At 50.3% G+C, this 15,107-nt stretch overlaps 1 long non-coding RNA gene across 1 annotated transcript; it reads right to left on the reverse strand.

Moving 5' to 3' along the window:
- Nucleotides 1–2,090: 2,090 nt before the first annotated feature.
- LOC149857933 (uncharacterized) lies at nt 2,091–7,312 on the reverse strand. Its single transcript, XR_016444340.1, has 3 exons — nt 4,732–7,312; nt 3,053–3,216; nt 2,091–2,214 (listed from the first exon to the last, which is right to left on the reverse strand). It is a non-coding gene; the product is annotated as an uncharacterized LOC149857933 (long non-coding RNA).
- Nucleotides 7,313–15,107: the final 7,795 nt, after the last annotated feature.

Raw genomic sequence — 15,107 nt, forward strand, 5'->3', positions numbered from 1 at the left:
ATTCATTTTATAAATCACGCACCCCTTTGCCCCAAGTGTCATATACCATTTCAGATTTAAAACATCCACAAACACGAGACAACCTGATCTCTGTGAAATCACAGCCCTTTCCTCAGCTTGTGTTTTAGTATTTTCTAGGGGTGGCAGTAAGATACGCGCACTAACTTCCAAGGAAGGGCATTTCCGAGCCACGTGTTTCCAAACGGGAGACCACTGGACTGAGATTTCATAGATTTCGTAGACATTAGGGCTGGAAGGGACCTCGGGAGATCATCAAGTCCAGCCCCCTGCCCAAAGGGCAGGAAGTCAGCTGGGGTCATAGGATCCCAAATCAGCTGGGGTAGATAGCAATCAGAGATAGCAAATGCAAACTACTAAGCAGATTCAAAATTCATTCATTCTCCAAGTGGACATAAAAGGTACATTTCTGGAAGAGCAGAAACAAGAAAAAACAAGAATGAAGCCAGACAACTGGAGATTTCCTTGGTTCTTGGGCTGTAAGTCTCCGATGCTCTCCCTGCACAATCAATATTTGTCTTTTCTCTTTCCATGTGTGCACACAACTTCCTTTTCACATTAGCAGTCACTTGCACTTTCACAGCAAAGTGCAATAACCTCGATTAGATGCTTGCTTCCATTTAATATAATCTCTCCTTTCCAGAGGGGAAGGAGTTGCCGTCCCCAGGTAAATGGTTAAGTATAAAATTGGACCGTGCGACGTAGAGAGATGCCTCCTGATTAGAAGCATACAACAGCACAGACAGGAGGCAGTTGCCTTTGGGCAAGATGGCAGAGCAAATCCCTAGGAAACAAGATTGTTCCAATGCTAGGAAGCAGCAGAGAGTCCCTTTGGGGGTGTCGCGCGGTTGGTGGCGCTGGGCCCACGTTCTTGCAGAGCACGTGCGGGGTTATCCAGCCTGACGTTCCTTTTCACTGTTGCACATGCAAGAGCCATGTATGGACCCACCTCCAGCCACAGCATCGGTAACTCACCCCACATGAAATAAAAAGAAAACTAAACCTTTCAGATGACCACAGGCCAGGGAAGTTTGAGAATTAACTGTACTGCACACTCATGTAGGAGAAGCAGCCAAGAGCCCAATATTTTGACAGGGAAGAACACCGAGTTGACGGGAGCTGTAGGATAACTTACCACCATGCGGCTGCCTGCCTCTGGCCAGTACCATAAAGATTTGGCAAGCGCCGTCCTCGGGCTCAATACTGATTCTTAAAAGGCAAGATGTTTTGGCAAAACACTCATCCAAAGTCCGATGCCTGTAACGTGCATCTCTCGGCACCCAATTAAGACACCAGCAGAACATCAACAGACCACTGTCACTTCACAAATAATGGAAGCCAGCAATTTTCAATCACACAAGTTAAAAGCAATTCAGCTACCGAGGCTCACACACTTTTATCCAAGCAAGCGTGAAGCTTCTCCTGACTTACCCCTAATACAATATAGAGTATTATACCCATATTACACACACCACCCCCCTTAATACAACCTATCTATACACACATATATACATACACATGCACATTTTCTATACCAGTATGTAATTTTTAGATAGCTAGATAGATAGAGTTGCTGCTGAATTCAAAGTCTGGACGCTTGATTTATTTTTACTCTGAAGGCAACAGCATGATGTTGAGTTTAACATTACCAGGTCTGAATTTAATGGCAAAAACCAATGAAGGGGTTACTGTTTAAAAAAAAAAAATTCAAACAATTTCAAATCATCAGGCTCAATAAACTGGGACTGTAGAAAGAGAGGCCAATTCAACTTTCACTGAGAAAAGTTGCTGTTCAGCAAAAAAACCCATCCTTTTTAACAAAATGAATGCATCATACATAAAACATCACGAACCATACAATTAGTAAGCAAATGCAAGAGTTCAGCTCAGTTCATAATTATTCAGCAAACCTATTCAGAATGATTTTTTCTCCCTGCAGCAATCAACTGTGTGGGCTCATTACCACTGAAAATCTAGCTAAGAAACTGCCACAAACTGTACAAAACAAGCCCAGTACGCTGGAGAAACTTTAGCTAGGCCAGTCTCCAGCAAAAAGTCTTTTATATCAATCCATCGAGACAGACCACGTAGTTTTTACACCTCTCTGAAGACGCCTCTCCATGGATGCGCCAGGGTTTCAAGGATATCATTTTTAGCTGCTGAGTAACCTGTATAAAATGGTGATTGTGTAACCACCTGGAATAATAATAATAATAATAATAATAATAATAATGCATTTAATTAGTGCTACCTGGCCAAAATGAGGAGTCTTCGTTTCAGGGTAGAGCCTCACAAAGGGGGCCCAGTGAAAAAAAAAGGTGACATTTTTCCCTAGCAATGCTTCAGGGAAACCTGAACACTTGTGAGGAGAGGTTTCAAACACTGGCATCAATGGTAGCTGGGAAGTTTTTAAAATTTCTGCTTGAAAAATGACCAGCATGGACCTAGTGCAAAACAGCCGGTCCACTGCACAGGAAAGCATCATGCTGGACAGATGGACCATACTGCCTTTTAAACCTAAGGCAACACGCAACATCAGCTAAGAAAAAAACCTGCCTCTGCTGATAGGGATGTAGATGTACCTTTTCCTCCCAAGGTTCATTTAAAAAAAAAAAAAAAAAAGCTTTGCTTGTCCTCTGCAAACAGGCAGGGTCTAGCAAACGCTAGGCACCGACATTTCTGAACAGCATTTCAACAACAAAGAGGAAAAACAAGTTCTCTGAAACTGCTTTTTTGGTTTTTTTTTTTTAATATCTGCAAGTCATGAGCTAGGGCACCATGACCAAGTCTGTACATCTTGGGGCATCAGCAGCAACGGATCAGGACCTTGATTTAGGGTCTCCCTCAACAGACAGCACTCCTACCTTTCTTTAGATTTCGCCTGAAAAGCCCACCACATACCCTTTAGCTTTTACCTCTCTCTTATTTAAGTATTTCCAATGACTGTTTTTTAAATAAGGTTGGAAAAAACTGAGTAGAAAACATGGGTTTAAGTGAAACAGTTTCTGAGGAACAGGAAAAAAAAAAAAATCACCTTAGAGGTTGAAATAGTCCATGTTTGGTCTTGTCCGTGACGAGCGCTTCTGGAAAGCTTATGCAGAAATCCTTCAGCCATTTGGAGTTTTGCACAACTGGAAACTAAATCCCATTTAAGTAAGTTTCTGCGTTTCCCTCTTCCCCACTGCTGAAGCAGCTGCACTGAAAAACATTTATGAAGACAAGTTTCATCAAGTCCCCGCACACTCTCCCGGGATTACCCAGCCAGGTGTTTGCGTACTGACCATTTGCGATGGGGACCTGAAAATTTTGAATAAAAACCTATTCCTTTTGCAAAGGTGCCTCTACCCTGCTTGGTTTGTCCAGGATCGTAACAGAAAAGGGCATGGGACAATTTGCACATGAAAGCTCACATACATTCCTCACAGAGATCAACCCAGCAACATGCTTGCTTGCCCTGAGCACGTATACAAAATGCAGACTATTTCCCTAATCTGAAGATTTTTAATGAGGTTCACCTTGAAGCAACTATGCTAGTACAGCATTAAGAGTGCACAGCTGGCCATAAACTCGAATGGGATCAAGTAGCGTTTGGGGGGCTGGTCCGGGACCCGTGAATCCTGGTGGTTGGAAGTGCTCCATAGACGCGCTTGCGGTCAGGCTGCGAGCACGCGCTGCTGCCAAGGAAGGTACTGTGCCCTCTCACACGTGGCTGTTTGCTTGGCGTGTCCTCCCCCAGAAGGAAGAGGGCTCGGGTCCGATTCCCAAGTGCCCAGGGACTGCTGGCAGGAGGAAGCGCTCCATCGCTTCCCTCCAGGGCTCTCTTGCTCGGTCTCTCCCTGCCATGTCCAGCCCCTCAGGCCCCCGGCAACTTCCCCAGCCCCCAAAACAACCACAAGCAGCTGGCACAGACCCTTGTGCCATTGATTTTCTCTGCCCCAACAACTGGGGGGACGGAGGTGCCAGACGGCCTGCAGCACCTCGCCACAGGGGCTGGGATGCCGAACCAGCCCGGATGCCCCTGGGCTTTGCCGGTGCCGTTCCCCCGCCGGCTCCGGGGCTTGGGGGAAACCAATGAGCCGGGGCAGGAGGGGCAGGAGGGCAGAGCGAGGTGAAGCATCTGCGTTGGCACCCACGGCCCGCGCAGCCAGCCACTGCACAAGGCGTTCAGCATCTCCCCTAGCCCATTCCTATGCCTTAGGCCAGGCTTTACGTACTCGCTCTGAAGGGACTACCCGGTCCTGCCGGGACTTTGTAAACGAGGCCACGCCAGCTACCTCGACAGGAGGAATAGCCACAGTTCCCATCAATGCCGGGAGAAGGGCACCTGTATTTCTGCGTTGCAGAGCAAGCCCGCTTGGCTCTCTGCCACAGCTAAGGGTTAAAAATCTCTTGCCATCCACAATCATTGCTTCTCCGAGATCACATGAGCCTATTGCATCGTGGTACAAAAGGCCTGATTTAATCCCAGTTGCAGACGACTCACATTGTACTCACGGACTTCTAGCAATGTCAGGCTATCGGGTTTCCAACTAATATCCAAGCCACAGCCCAAGCAGAGGAGAGGAACAAAGACTTCTTTGTTGCAGAAAAAAAATTCCCTAAAGATATTAACAGTGCAGCAGAGTTCAAACTGTTAAATGATTCAAATATTATTTAATGAATACATTTGAAATGAGGTCTTACAACCCATAACACTTTTAGATCATCATTTACCATGAATCCGCCTCTTCGTTTACTCCTTTATGAAGTCGTTGCTTTCAGGTTTTAATTATATCCATTCTCCTTCCAGGCTTTTGCAGGGACTTCCCTTGTTGGCACAGCTCAGCACTTTTTATTACAGAATTTAGTCTGTGACTACTGGATCTTCCAGAAACCTTTTAATCACATTCATTTAATTTGCCTTGGTCTATATTATATAACCATGTGAGCTACAGAACTCATTACAAAAAGTAGCAGTACAATCTCCTTCTCTCACATGGTACAGAACGAAACAGGACTTTTAACACGAGGGAATTTTGTTGAAGTACAAATTAAACCCATGTGCCCCACTTCTAATTGGGCCAAGTTAGGAATGTGGAGATCGGTTTAGGTCTATGCTTCAAACTCCTTGTGCAAGGCCGGAGGATTTAATTCTGAACTAGGAAGTCATGCAACTTGCAAAGGAGAAGAAAAAAAAAAAAAAAAAAATCAGCTGTGCTGCACAGCATGGACAATTTTCTAGAAAGCAGCAAATCCAAGAGGCCTGAAAGAAGAGAGCAAGTCAAATGAGTTAGCTGAGCCTGGCGTGACGGGGGGAAAAGTAGCTGCTGCTTCTCTGTGGAAAGGGGTTAGTTGTGTAACTCGAGGGGCAACAGTCTTAATCCATCATCATCCTTGCGTGGCTGTGTGCTCTGGCTTCTGTTGAGGGAGTGACAGAGCATATCTAGAAGAAATAAAGCAAAGACCAACGAAACAGCATGCAAGGGCTGAAGGAAAAGGAACAAGGACAACTTCCAAGCAAATCCCGGATGCTATATGCGAAGAGCGCATTGCAGAGCAAGACGTACATACACAGCCTGTAACAAAGCCGGGATCATTTGTACATCTGCAGCCTGTGCCGTGTACATTTGTGCAGCCATTATGCATTGCCACTCAGAAAATTTGGACCTGGTGTAAAAAAGCGACTGTCCTGCCCACACTACAACATCTACCACTGCTACCACTAGTAGCAAATGAAGGCCCAGACCTCCCCAGTCCTTTAACATACATCTGCGGGGAGAAGGTTCCCAATCCTCCTCTGGTTGTGACTATCAAGCACAATAAATGTCACCGGCTTCAGGGCACCGAATGCTTCCCAGCTCCAGGCAGCGCAAGAAGGGGACCAAAGAATAGCCTGTATCTCGCCGCCATCTGAAGTGCAACTCCACCACGGTCCATACACCTGGGAGGTCTCTTGTGAAAAGGAGCTCCGAGGGCCACAGATATGCGTGCTGTGATCCGGCATTGTTTATTCAGCTGATGTGCAAAACCATCTGCACTTCCTTGCAGCTCTGCATACAAAAAGCAGTCGATGGTAGTATCCCTTCTTCGCTTCCTAGCACCAGCCCGGTCAGAGATGGACCAGGGCAGCTGGCGCACACAAGAGAAAACCAGGGAACGCATACTTGTTTCCTCCTTTGGTTTTAAGACCATTTTAAGGACCCATTTGGCACTTCCTCCATTATTTGGCTACAAAGACGTCTCCCCTCACCCAGTACATCCAGAATTTAGGGGAAGAGCGGTTAAGAGAAAGCAGCGATCACTGTCTGAAGACCTGCAAGGTAACAGCATCAAGGAAAGAAGGACTCATTTTACCTCCACCAAACAGACAGTAAAAAAATCAGGGCAAACACTGGAACAAGCCCCGTGGCTCCTGCAACTCCACAACAGGCCAAAGAGGCACCCAGACACGCAGGGGACGGGCACCGTACAGAGCCTTTGCACTGTGTATGGCTTTAACGAGGCTGTCCGGGGCTTCAAGAACTGGGGGCGGATGTTGTTTTTAAATTGAAATAAATAAATGAGTAGCGATGATGAGAATAGGAGCTCTTTGTGATGCAGGGGTCAGATGGGATGACCCCAGGTTTTGTTTCTAAGTTCAGCTAAGATTCTGTACGGCTAAAATGAAGTCCCAATGGGATATCCGATTTGCAGTCAGGCAGCGTGCCTATGGATCAGGCAAGGCCGTTAAATCACTTAGCTGGTGAGGAAGGAATAGCTCGCTGAAATCCCGAGTGCTGGGAGAGAAAAGTCTACGTTCTCGTGTTTGGGGATTTATACAAAAATTGCACAGTGGCCACTAGCCAAAATCTCAAAATATTCACACGCGCGCACGCAGACTAATGCTCACGCCCATATGGGGGTCTCTGTACATGCACCATCTGATTTCGCTCTTGCAACAAAAGGTGCTAGTGAAAAAAAATGGTGCTCAAACCTTTACAGCACGATCCAAGTTGAGAACTTTCTAATTGCCAGGATTTGCAAACAAGATGGTGTCAGTGGGAGTAAAGTTACAGACAACAGAGGCAGTTTAATTTCCACATTTAAACTAAAGCTGAGAGATGTTCAGAGGAACGAACACTCTTAAGATTTCTGTGGATCTTTTTTTAGCCAAATACCCTTGCCTGCTCAAGTAGCACTTACCACTTAAGATTTGGTTCATACAACCACATTTCTTTTCTCCTTCCACTTGCAAATCTATTTTTAATTTCTGAAAGCCACACAAGACCGAAATGCCAAGCAAAGAAACACAATGGGGTTTTGTCACTCTGCTTAATTAAAAATATCCCACCGACCTGGTTAGAAAGTATTGCACGCCCGTGCTGCAAAAAAGAATTCTCCTCCAAACAATCAGTGTTCAGTGACCCCTGCTGGCCAGCGGAGTTGGAGCAGCTGATGCACATTTCCTCGGCACGCAGAATATAAGTTATCTGAGAGAAGTGCAGCTGATTTTAAAGAAAAGAAAAAATGAAGATGTCAGGAACTGCTTTCACTAACTAGAATACCAGATGTCACCACCCGATAGTTTCTTGCTGCCCTTTTGTATTTGACCTGCAAACATCTCTTCGCCTGGACTGAGCAGAGGGGGTCTCAGCCCCTCTTGGACCGTCACCTCTTCTACTGGGTAAGACCTCGGCAAGGGATGCTGCAGTCGACTATGACCCAGGCAGCATTTTTGATGGAAGCAGCACGTTGGAGTCCCGTCCCACTGCTTCAAGTCCAGCGCGTTGCAGAGAAACGCCAGAGTCCTGGACGCGCAGGGCACTTTCAGCCTTGCCCAGTCATCTTCGTCCACAACTTGCTTTCCTTCAACAATGGAAACACCACACGCGTCCGCACACAACACACGCCAGGCCCTAAAGCAGTCCACCTGGGGGACTCCCGGATCTCCTCCTCATCAGCAATCTTCGGCGCTGGGCGAGGCCAACCAGTACACAACACGGAGGAAGCTTATCTGGCCGCCCAGGGGAAGGGCTCCTGCTTCCTGCCTCCACCGGTGGGAACTTTGCAGCAGGGTCACCTGCACAGGTGCACAGCTATGGTGACACAAACGGTGCTGCGAAGGGTCACTGCCACCTCCTGTATGCTCCATTGCACCCACATCACTATCCGGCCCCCAGAAGCAGCTTGCTAACACGCCTGCTACGTAGCAGCTTCAGCGGGCGTTTCAGATGCACGCACCACTCAGGTATCGACACCCCAGCACTGGCAGCAAGTCTGTTAGGGTAATTTTATTTCTATAACTCACATTCCTGTAATGGGCAAGAAAGGGGTCCATAAAGTGGGGGACGGGGGGGACAGGGGGTCTCATGCGACTTGGGACAACCTCAAACCACTATGGCATCTGCAACAAGCAACTATAGTCTCTCGCTGGGTCTCGCAGGGAGAAGGCTCCCTCCCCTCCTGGTGCTGTCCTAGATGGTGGGCCGCGTGGGAGAGTAGCCGCCTTCTTGCTGCAGGTACACACCATGCCATGCCCAGCACAGCGGGGTCCTGACCACATCTGAGGACCGTCAGTGTCGCTGCCACACAAACAGCAGCAGCAAAACCCTCGGGGACTGCACGTGCCATACAAACAAGCCACCCAGGCCATGTGTCAGTGGGGCGGGTGTAGCCAGGAGACCTGGGTGGGGGTGCACGTGCCCTGGGGCTGCTGCACACGGGAGGGTTTCACGGTAGCTAACCTATCATCACCAGTGGGAAAGTTGTGCCCAGTCTCATGCTGCTTCCAAGCAGAGCCAGGTGGGGCTGCTCCAATACCCCCCTCACATTCAGCAAACAGGTTTAGCTGGGCAGTAGAGCCAAGAACCACACAGGAGCTACTGTGTCAGAGCCCAAGCGGTGGCTCTCTGCCCTGACAAGGGCCATATAAGCATTTGGATAAACAGACTGTACAGAAGTCACTGAACACTGCAAACGCTGGCACGAGGTCTTGGTAAAACAACTGAAAGGAAAAGCACGTAGGTTTATATAAACCCATTTAGCAAGTGGCCAACAGGAACAGGAGGAGATGTGTGGGTGTTCGTTACAAGTACCTTTGTTTAACCAACAAAGCGCATTTCACCCAAAAGTCACTCCAAGGTTTCCTGTGCCTCCGCAGCAATGCTTCTATTTATTTCAAAGCACAGGCAGTTCGTTAGCAGACATCCCATTCTAATTAGAGTAAGTTACATCTCTCTCTTCAGAAGTTGGCAAGTTACCAATGATATGATGAGAAAAGTTATGATGAAGTAATTATGGTGATCAGGACCATATATTTAGCTTTTCCTGTTCAGTGCACTCTTCCAGCCGTAGTCTTCCCATACTGCATAACACATTGGTTTATTTATTACGGGTGCCATGTGCCCAAGACTGAAGCTTTGATAAAATGTGCTCACTGATGCTTGGTGCAGGAAAGCCTTTGTTTGTTTCTTTAGGAGACTGCTGTAGCTCAGGGCCAAAGACTGGCTTGTAGTCATTTCACTACAGGAGAGACTATTTCCCAGTGTCTAAATGTTTCTATTTGCAAGAACTGTAAGGTGTAGGAAACACCTCTCCCTTTCAGATGCCACAGGGATTTTGCTCTGCAGGTAGGAGAGAGAAAGGGGGAACATGGATCTGTAATCCTGAAAGTGCATTAAAACGGGTAGGCCGGGAGCAGTCGCGTTCAGGACCAGGGGCACAGTGCACCGGTTTGCAGTGGTGCGTAAGCCACACAGACAGATAGCAATGCACAATAAGCACAAGCAGGCACATGCCTTTCTGTGTAGCAGTGTAATTTGGACTCACGGCTGACCCAGGTACCCGAGCTTCCAGAAACGAGTCCTGGGCCCTCCGAAGAGAGTCTGCACACAGCTTGTAGGCAACACAGCAAACAGCCCATCTAAGCTGTGACAAGGAGCATTGTCACTGTTCTTCCCATGGTATTGCATCCTTCCCAGACTGACATATTTTCCATTAATGCTACTCTAGACATTTGAACCAACTCTTGTATGTAGGAGGCAGCCAGGGTTTCCCCTACAGCTGCTAGTACAAAGGCTTTACCTAGACTCTTCTCCAACACCAATGCCCGTGCCTGTTTGAGGAGCTTTGCACATAAGAATCTGGGAAATAGTTCAAACCTCAGTAAGTCCACGCATAGATAGGAACAGTCACATACCAGAGACTTGAAAGCAAAGATAAAATAAGAGCTGCTCAAGCCTCAAACGCCAATAAGCAACTGCCCAAAAAACAATTTTAATGTTCCCTGACCTTTGTACGTAGCCCTGGAATCCAGCATTCGTATCACATCCATCTCGGCGGAAGCTATCAGCCATGCAAATAAAGATGTTTATCAGAGTAACCAACGTGCCTATTTTATTTTTAATGCTCAATTACTTCTGACCTAGCAATTATGATTTAGTGATACATAGAAATGTCAACTGCTCTAACCGCAAATCAGCCATGAGTTCCTCTTCTCAATTGGTGACTTTGCAAAGCATCCCACAAATAAACCAGAACCAGCTGAGCGCATGGGAGGTAGAGAGAACAGCATGTACCATGCAGGCCTTCGCACACCACGCGGAGCCCAGTCCTGCGGCCTGAGGCTCTCCAAATCCACCCAGGAGGGGGGCAAAGCGCCCCCCCCCGAGATGCCCGGCACTGTTACTGGGCGCATGCCTCCGTGCAGCTGTGGCTACCGCCTCTCACTTTCCTCAGCGTCTTTTGTGGCACTGTCCTACGAGCCGCAGCCACGATGGCCCACATCCCGTCTGCCTGCAGACGATGGAGCCAGGTCTCACAACCTGGTTCAAGACCCCTCATGAGACCCACTCCGCTTCCCCCAGGGCAACTAAACCCAACCCTGCGGTGCCAAGCTCCTGCAGAAGAGCACCTTGTGCCTGCTTGACGCAGTTAAATGCTCAGCGTTTCCCAGGAGCACCCACCCACGGCACAGCATGGCCCAGCCCGGCGGCTGGCCTGCCTCAGTTTCCCCAGCAGGTTTTCAGCCCACTTCAGTTCTGGCCGTGGCCTTGCCCATCTATCACTCTCCCCCTCCAAGTCACAGCTCACCTCCACACACAGCCCTACAGCCTGCTGGGCTCTGTCCCTTCCTCTGCAAGCTGCTGCCATACGGCCCAATGCCAGCCAGTGGGTTCCTGGTAATAGATCCAGTGTTTACCGGGGGCCAGGCCGCCTGCCCTGCAGGGAGGGCCAGCAGACCAGCTTCCAGCTCCCCCCTGGCCCCACGTCTCCTCCCCACACCAGATCAGCCCCAGCTGAGCTCTGCTCCCAGTCCTTGCATCTCCCCTGTCCAGACTGGAGCACAGGTGCAGCCTCATTAACTGCGGCACTGCAGCTCATTAACCCCTACCTGGCTCAGGCAGGCAGCGTGACCCAGCCACCTAGAAAGACGAACCCCATGTCTGAAGTGAGCAGTATATGCAACTCCCATGGTCACACCAAGCTGTTACTCCCCCCGACACAAGCCTCAGCACACTTTTCCTATACTAAAGAGTGAAACACTTATTTACTGCAACTCTTTTAGAAGAGGTTGAGATGTCAAAATGCACATCAGGCCCAGTTAAAAATAAAGCTTGAAATAAGGCCTCAAGGCAGTGCTGTTCAACAGCTCTGGGATTCAAAGGATGCGATGCCAGGAGAAGGAAGCTCTTATACATCATCGGTAGGCCCAAAATAGCTTTATCTGACCATCCAATACACGGTGTACTTCCCGAGATGCGCGTGTCACCGTGCCAGCCTGCTGAGGGTCACGGGTTCAGCTGCTACAAGCACAAAGGTTTCAAGTGACAGAAGCAATATTAATCCTCCTCCGTGCTGGTGGATGCAAGCAGATAATAGCTGTGCTCCGAGATGGCAAAACCTGCAAATCCACCCGCTACTAGAAAACAGAGGCTGCAGGCGGCAAGATAACATTTTCAGTGACATTAGCCGGAGCAGCCGGGAGGCAGGAATAAGGCTGCCCAATAATCAACGTGCTGGTAGAGTTTCACCTCCGTCTGCAAAAGGGACGTCACCTTCAGCAGGCCAGTCGCAACGGTCCCCAACCCTTTGTTTCGGGTGGTCGGCAAGAACCCAGGTGGCCACGACCAGAGCCCTCTCCGTGGGACACCTCCACGCAGCTGGAAGGGGTGGACGGACCTCCAAAGGAGATCATCTGGTGCCTGTTCAATCACGGCACCCAGCTCTGCTTCCTGTTAACAGTTAGCTGGAGCCCTTCTGCCTCTTCCCAGCCAGCAAACTGACTGGCTGAAGTCAGAGCGGAAGTGGGGCACTGATGCAAGTCGGCACAGTCAACATTTACTAGCATTAAAAATTAAAACAGACCTCTGCTGTTTGAGTGCAGCAGAAAGAGGCTAGCATCCGAGGTTCACTACTGTGGAGGTGAAAAAAGAAAACTACTTTCCCCCTCACCTGCGGGTCAGGAGCAAATATTTTGCTGGGTAGGACTCTGCTAGAGACAGCAACAATTGAATTCCTCTCTGTTTCCACTACTGGGAGACGCACGTCACTGAAAAGCTTTCACTGCTCCTTTCGTGCCGAGATGAGCGTTTCGCACAAATCACCAGACTCTTGCAGGCATAACTGTGTCTCAACGGGCAATTAACAGCCACCATTAAATTATTGGAGGGATGCCTCCCAACACAGCAAGCTGCAACAGGGTCTCCAGCAGGCTGGGGAGTACAAATGGCCTTCTCAGTGGACAGAGAATAACCCCATTCATGCCTCCCCTAAATTCGCTCCGTTCCTGGTACAGAACTAGCAGCAAATTGGAATTCTTTCCACTCGCCTAAAGTAAGCAATTGGTTCCAGAAAATCCCGAGTGCATTTGTAATGGAAAAAGTGACCTCTCTTTTAAAGAGGCAACATGCAGAAATACCTTGCAAATGGGCAACCCTGCTGCACCATGCTGAGAAGTTCAAGCAGCCAAATAGCTAACCTGACTCGCCTCGGTTTGGCCCCTTCCCAGCTCCCTCCCTGGCATTTCGGTCTTTTCTTGACGCGCTCATGTACATGCTGCTCTTGGGATTGCACATGCCCTGTTCCCTGGCCATGCTGTGGTTAGAGCGCAACCCAAGGGCCGTGTTTCCTGACACATTTCCACAAGTGTAAACTACCGCCCTGTCCGACAGGGCACTGCCTCCCTAGGTGTTCTGTTAAACGCGATTCAGCCCTTTCATTTGTTTTCATTGTGATTCTTTTTATTTACAGTGTTAGGTGCAGCGGCTGTGGATAGCGGCACAGCCAATTGCATCACACCAACCTTTTACCCAGCTGCAGCCGGGTACCGGGGAAGGCTGCAGGTCTGTTCCCGCTGGACCGGCGGTCTGCTTTTAGTCCCCTCTTCTCCCTTGTAGCAATACATAAGACAGAGTTAAGGGAATATTTAAAAAAAATATTTGCAGAAATGTGGTGTCTGGAGCATGCCAAGAAGTTACATGCAAAGAGGCGGGGTGGAAGATTGTTGTCTAAGGCCCGGCTTCATTTCCCCAGTAAATTGGCCCCATCACCCCATGCTGGTCGATAGACTCTGACCCCAGGACCCACAACCAGTGCCTTATCCAGAACTCAACACAACACTCGTTTCTTTGTCCCACCTCCCCTGGACTCCATTCAAGCGACTTCTCCTGCAGAGGGGGGAGAGAGGAAAGCTGCTTCCACATCGGGTGCTCGAGCGACAGAAGCAGGTGCTAGGCAGGAGCGAGGACTCGGGTCAGCTGGGCCGGGCTGGGCCATCGCGTTTTGGACTGGCATAAGCTGCCTTTGTGCTCGTTGCAACGGGGAAAAGGCCTCACTGCGCTCGGGCCAGCCTAGTAGCCTGGCCCCGGGCCAGCAAAGCACTCGACTCCCATGGATGCAAGTGGGATGTCGGTGTCTGAGGGAGGAAGGTCAGGACACGACCTTAAATTCCAGCTGTGCCGCTCCCCTGCTCCCCAGCCCTCGCTACAGCCAAGGCCTCTGTCTGTGGAGCTGCCTGCCAGGAGATGCTGCTGCGGAAAGCAGCAGCCCAGGCCCCCCCAGCTGCCCTCTGCCTCGTTTCCTGCCTCCGGACAGGCCCGGGGCGCTGCTCTCCAGCTGCTCCTCAACCGGGAAAAGGCTTCCCCAAACAAAGAGAACCGCCAGGTCAGACGGCAGAACCGTCCCGGCCTTGGCGGCTCCCGGCTTGCTGCGGGCTGGACCGCTGCCCGCTGCCTGCAGCTGCCGGCTTCCCAGGCGACTCCCTGCCCGCGCCTGCGGAGGCCGCAGCCTCTGGAGCCAGGCCTCGCAAAGAGCAGCAGCTTCCCGGACCTGCAACCAGCGTCGGTCAAGGCGACAGACCCGGCTGCTCACGCCCTCTTCGGCCGGGGAAGTGCCCAGACGTCGGGGTCTCGCAGAGCTGGAGGCTCCGGGTGGGCCTGGCTTTTCCCGTAGCCCATCGCGGGGCTGGTCAGTCCCAGCTCGGTCGGGTGAATCTGGTGCCTGGCAGGGAAGGACCATGCAGGAAGGTTTTCAACAGCCACCACGAGTCTTCCTTGAGACCTGCTGCCCCTGGGACCCCTGCAAGCCAGACTCGGCTGCACGGGTGCTCCTACCAGCTCAACGTTTCTGACCCGCAAGCCCAGGTAGTCCTGTCCACGGGGAGCTCGGGGCCCCGCGGCACATGTGTGGCAGGGTCCACACAAGGGCTTGCAGGGCTCGGGTCCCCTCCCGTGCTGCAGCCTGGCCGACATCTAGCATGGCACCATGGCCCACGTGTCTCTGCAGCCCCAGCGCCAACTGTTCTCCCTGCCCATGTGCCCGTGCAAAACGTGCCCCCGACAGCATCACGCTCCCTGTTTTGTGCTCCATGAAGAGACAGGCTGCAGCAGGGATGCTTTTAGTTCATCAGCACCCAGATCCCAGCACCAGATTAAGGGGTTCAGTTTCCTCGGTCTCCAAGAGAGGAAGGGGAAACCCAGGTCTCCACCAGAAGCAACTGCTCACCTGGTCCTTTCAGCCCAGGGACCCCGCCACCCCCCTACCCCTGCAGAGACCCCAGGCTGCCCAGCAGCAATGCTCACAAACAGCTCACCCCAGGCCCCTGTGCAAGGAGCTGCTCAGGTTATGAAAGC

Source organism: Crocodylus siamensis, chromosome 9 (assembly GCF_052110815.1).
Source record: "Crocodylus siamensis isolate JL-2025a chromosome 9, ASM5211081v1, whole genome shotgun sequence".
Taxonomy (NCBI): domain Eukaryota; kingdom Metazoa; phylum Chordata; order Crocodylia; family Crocodylidae; genus Crocodylus; species Crocodylus siamensis.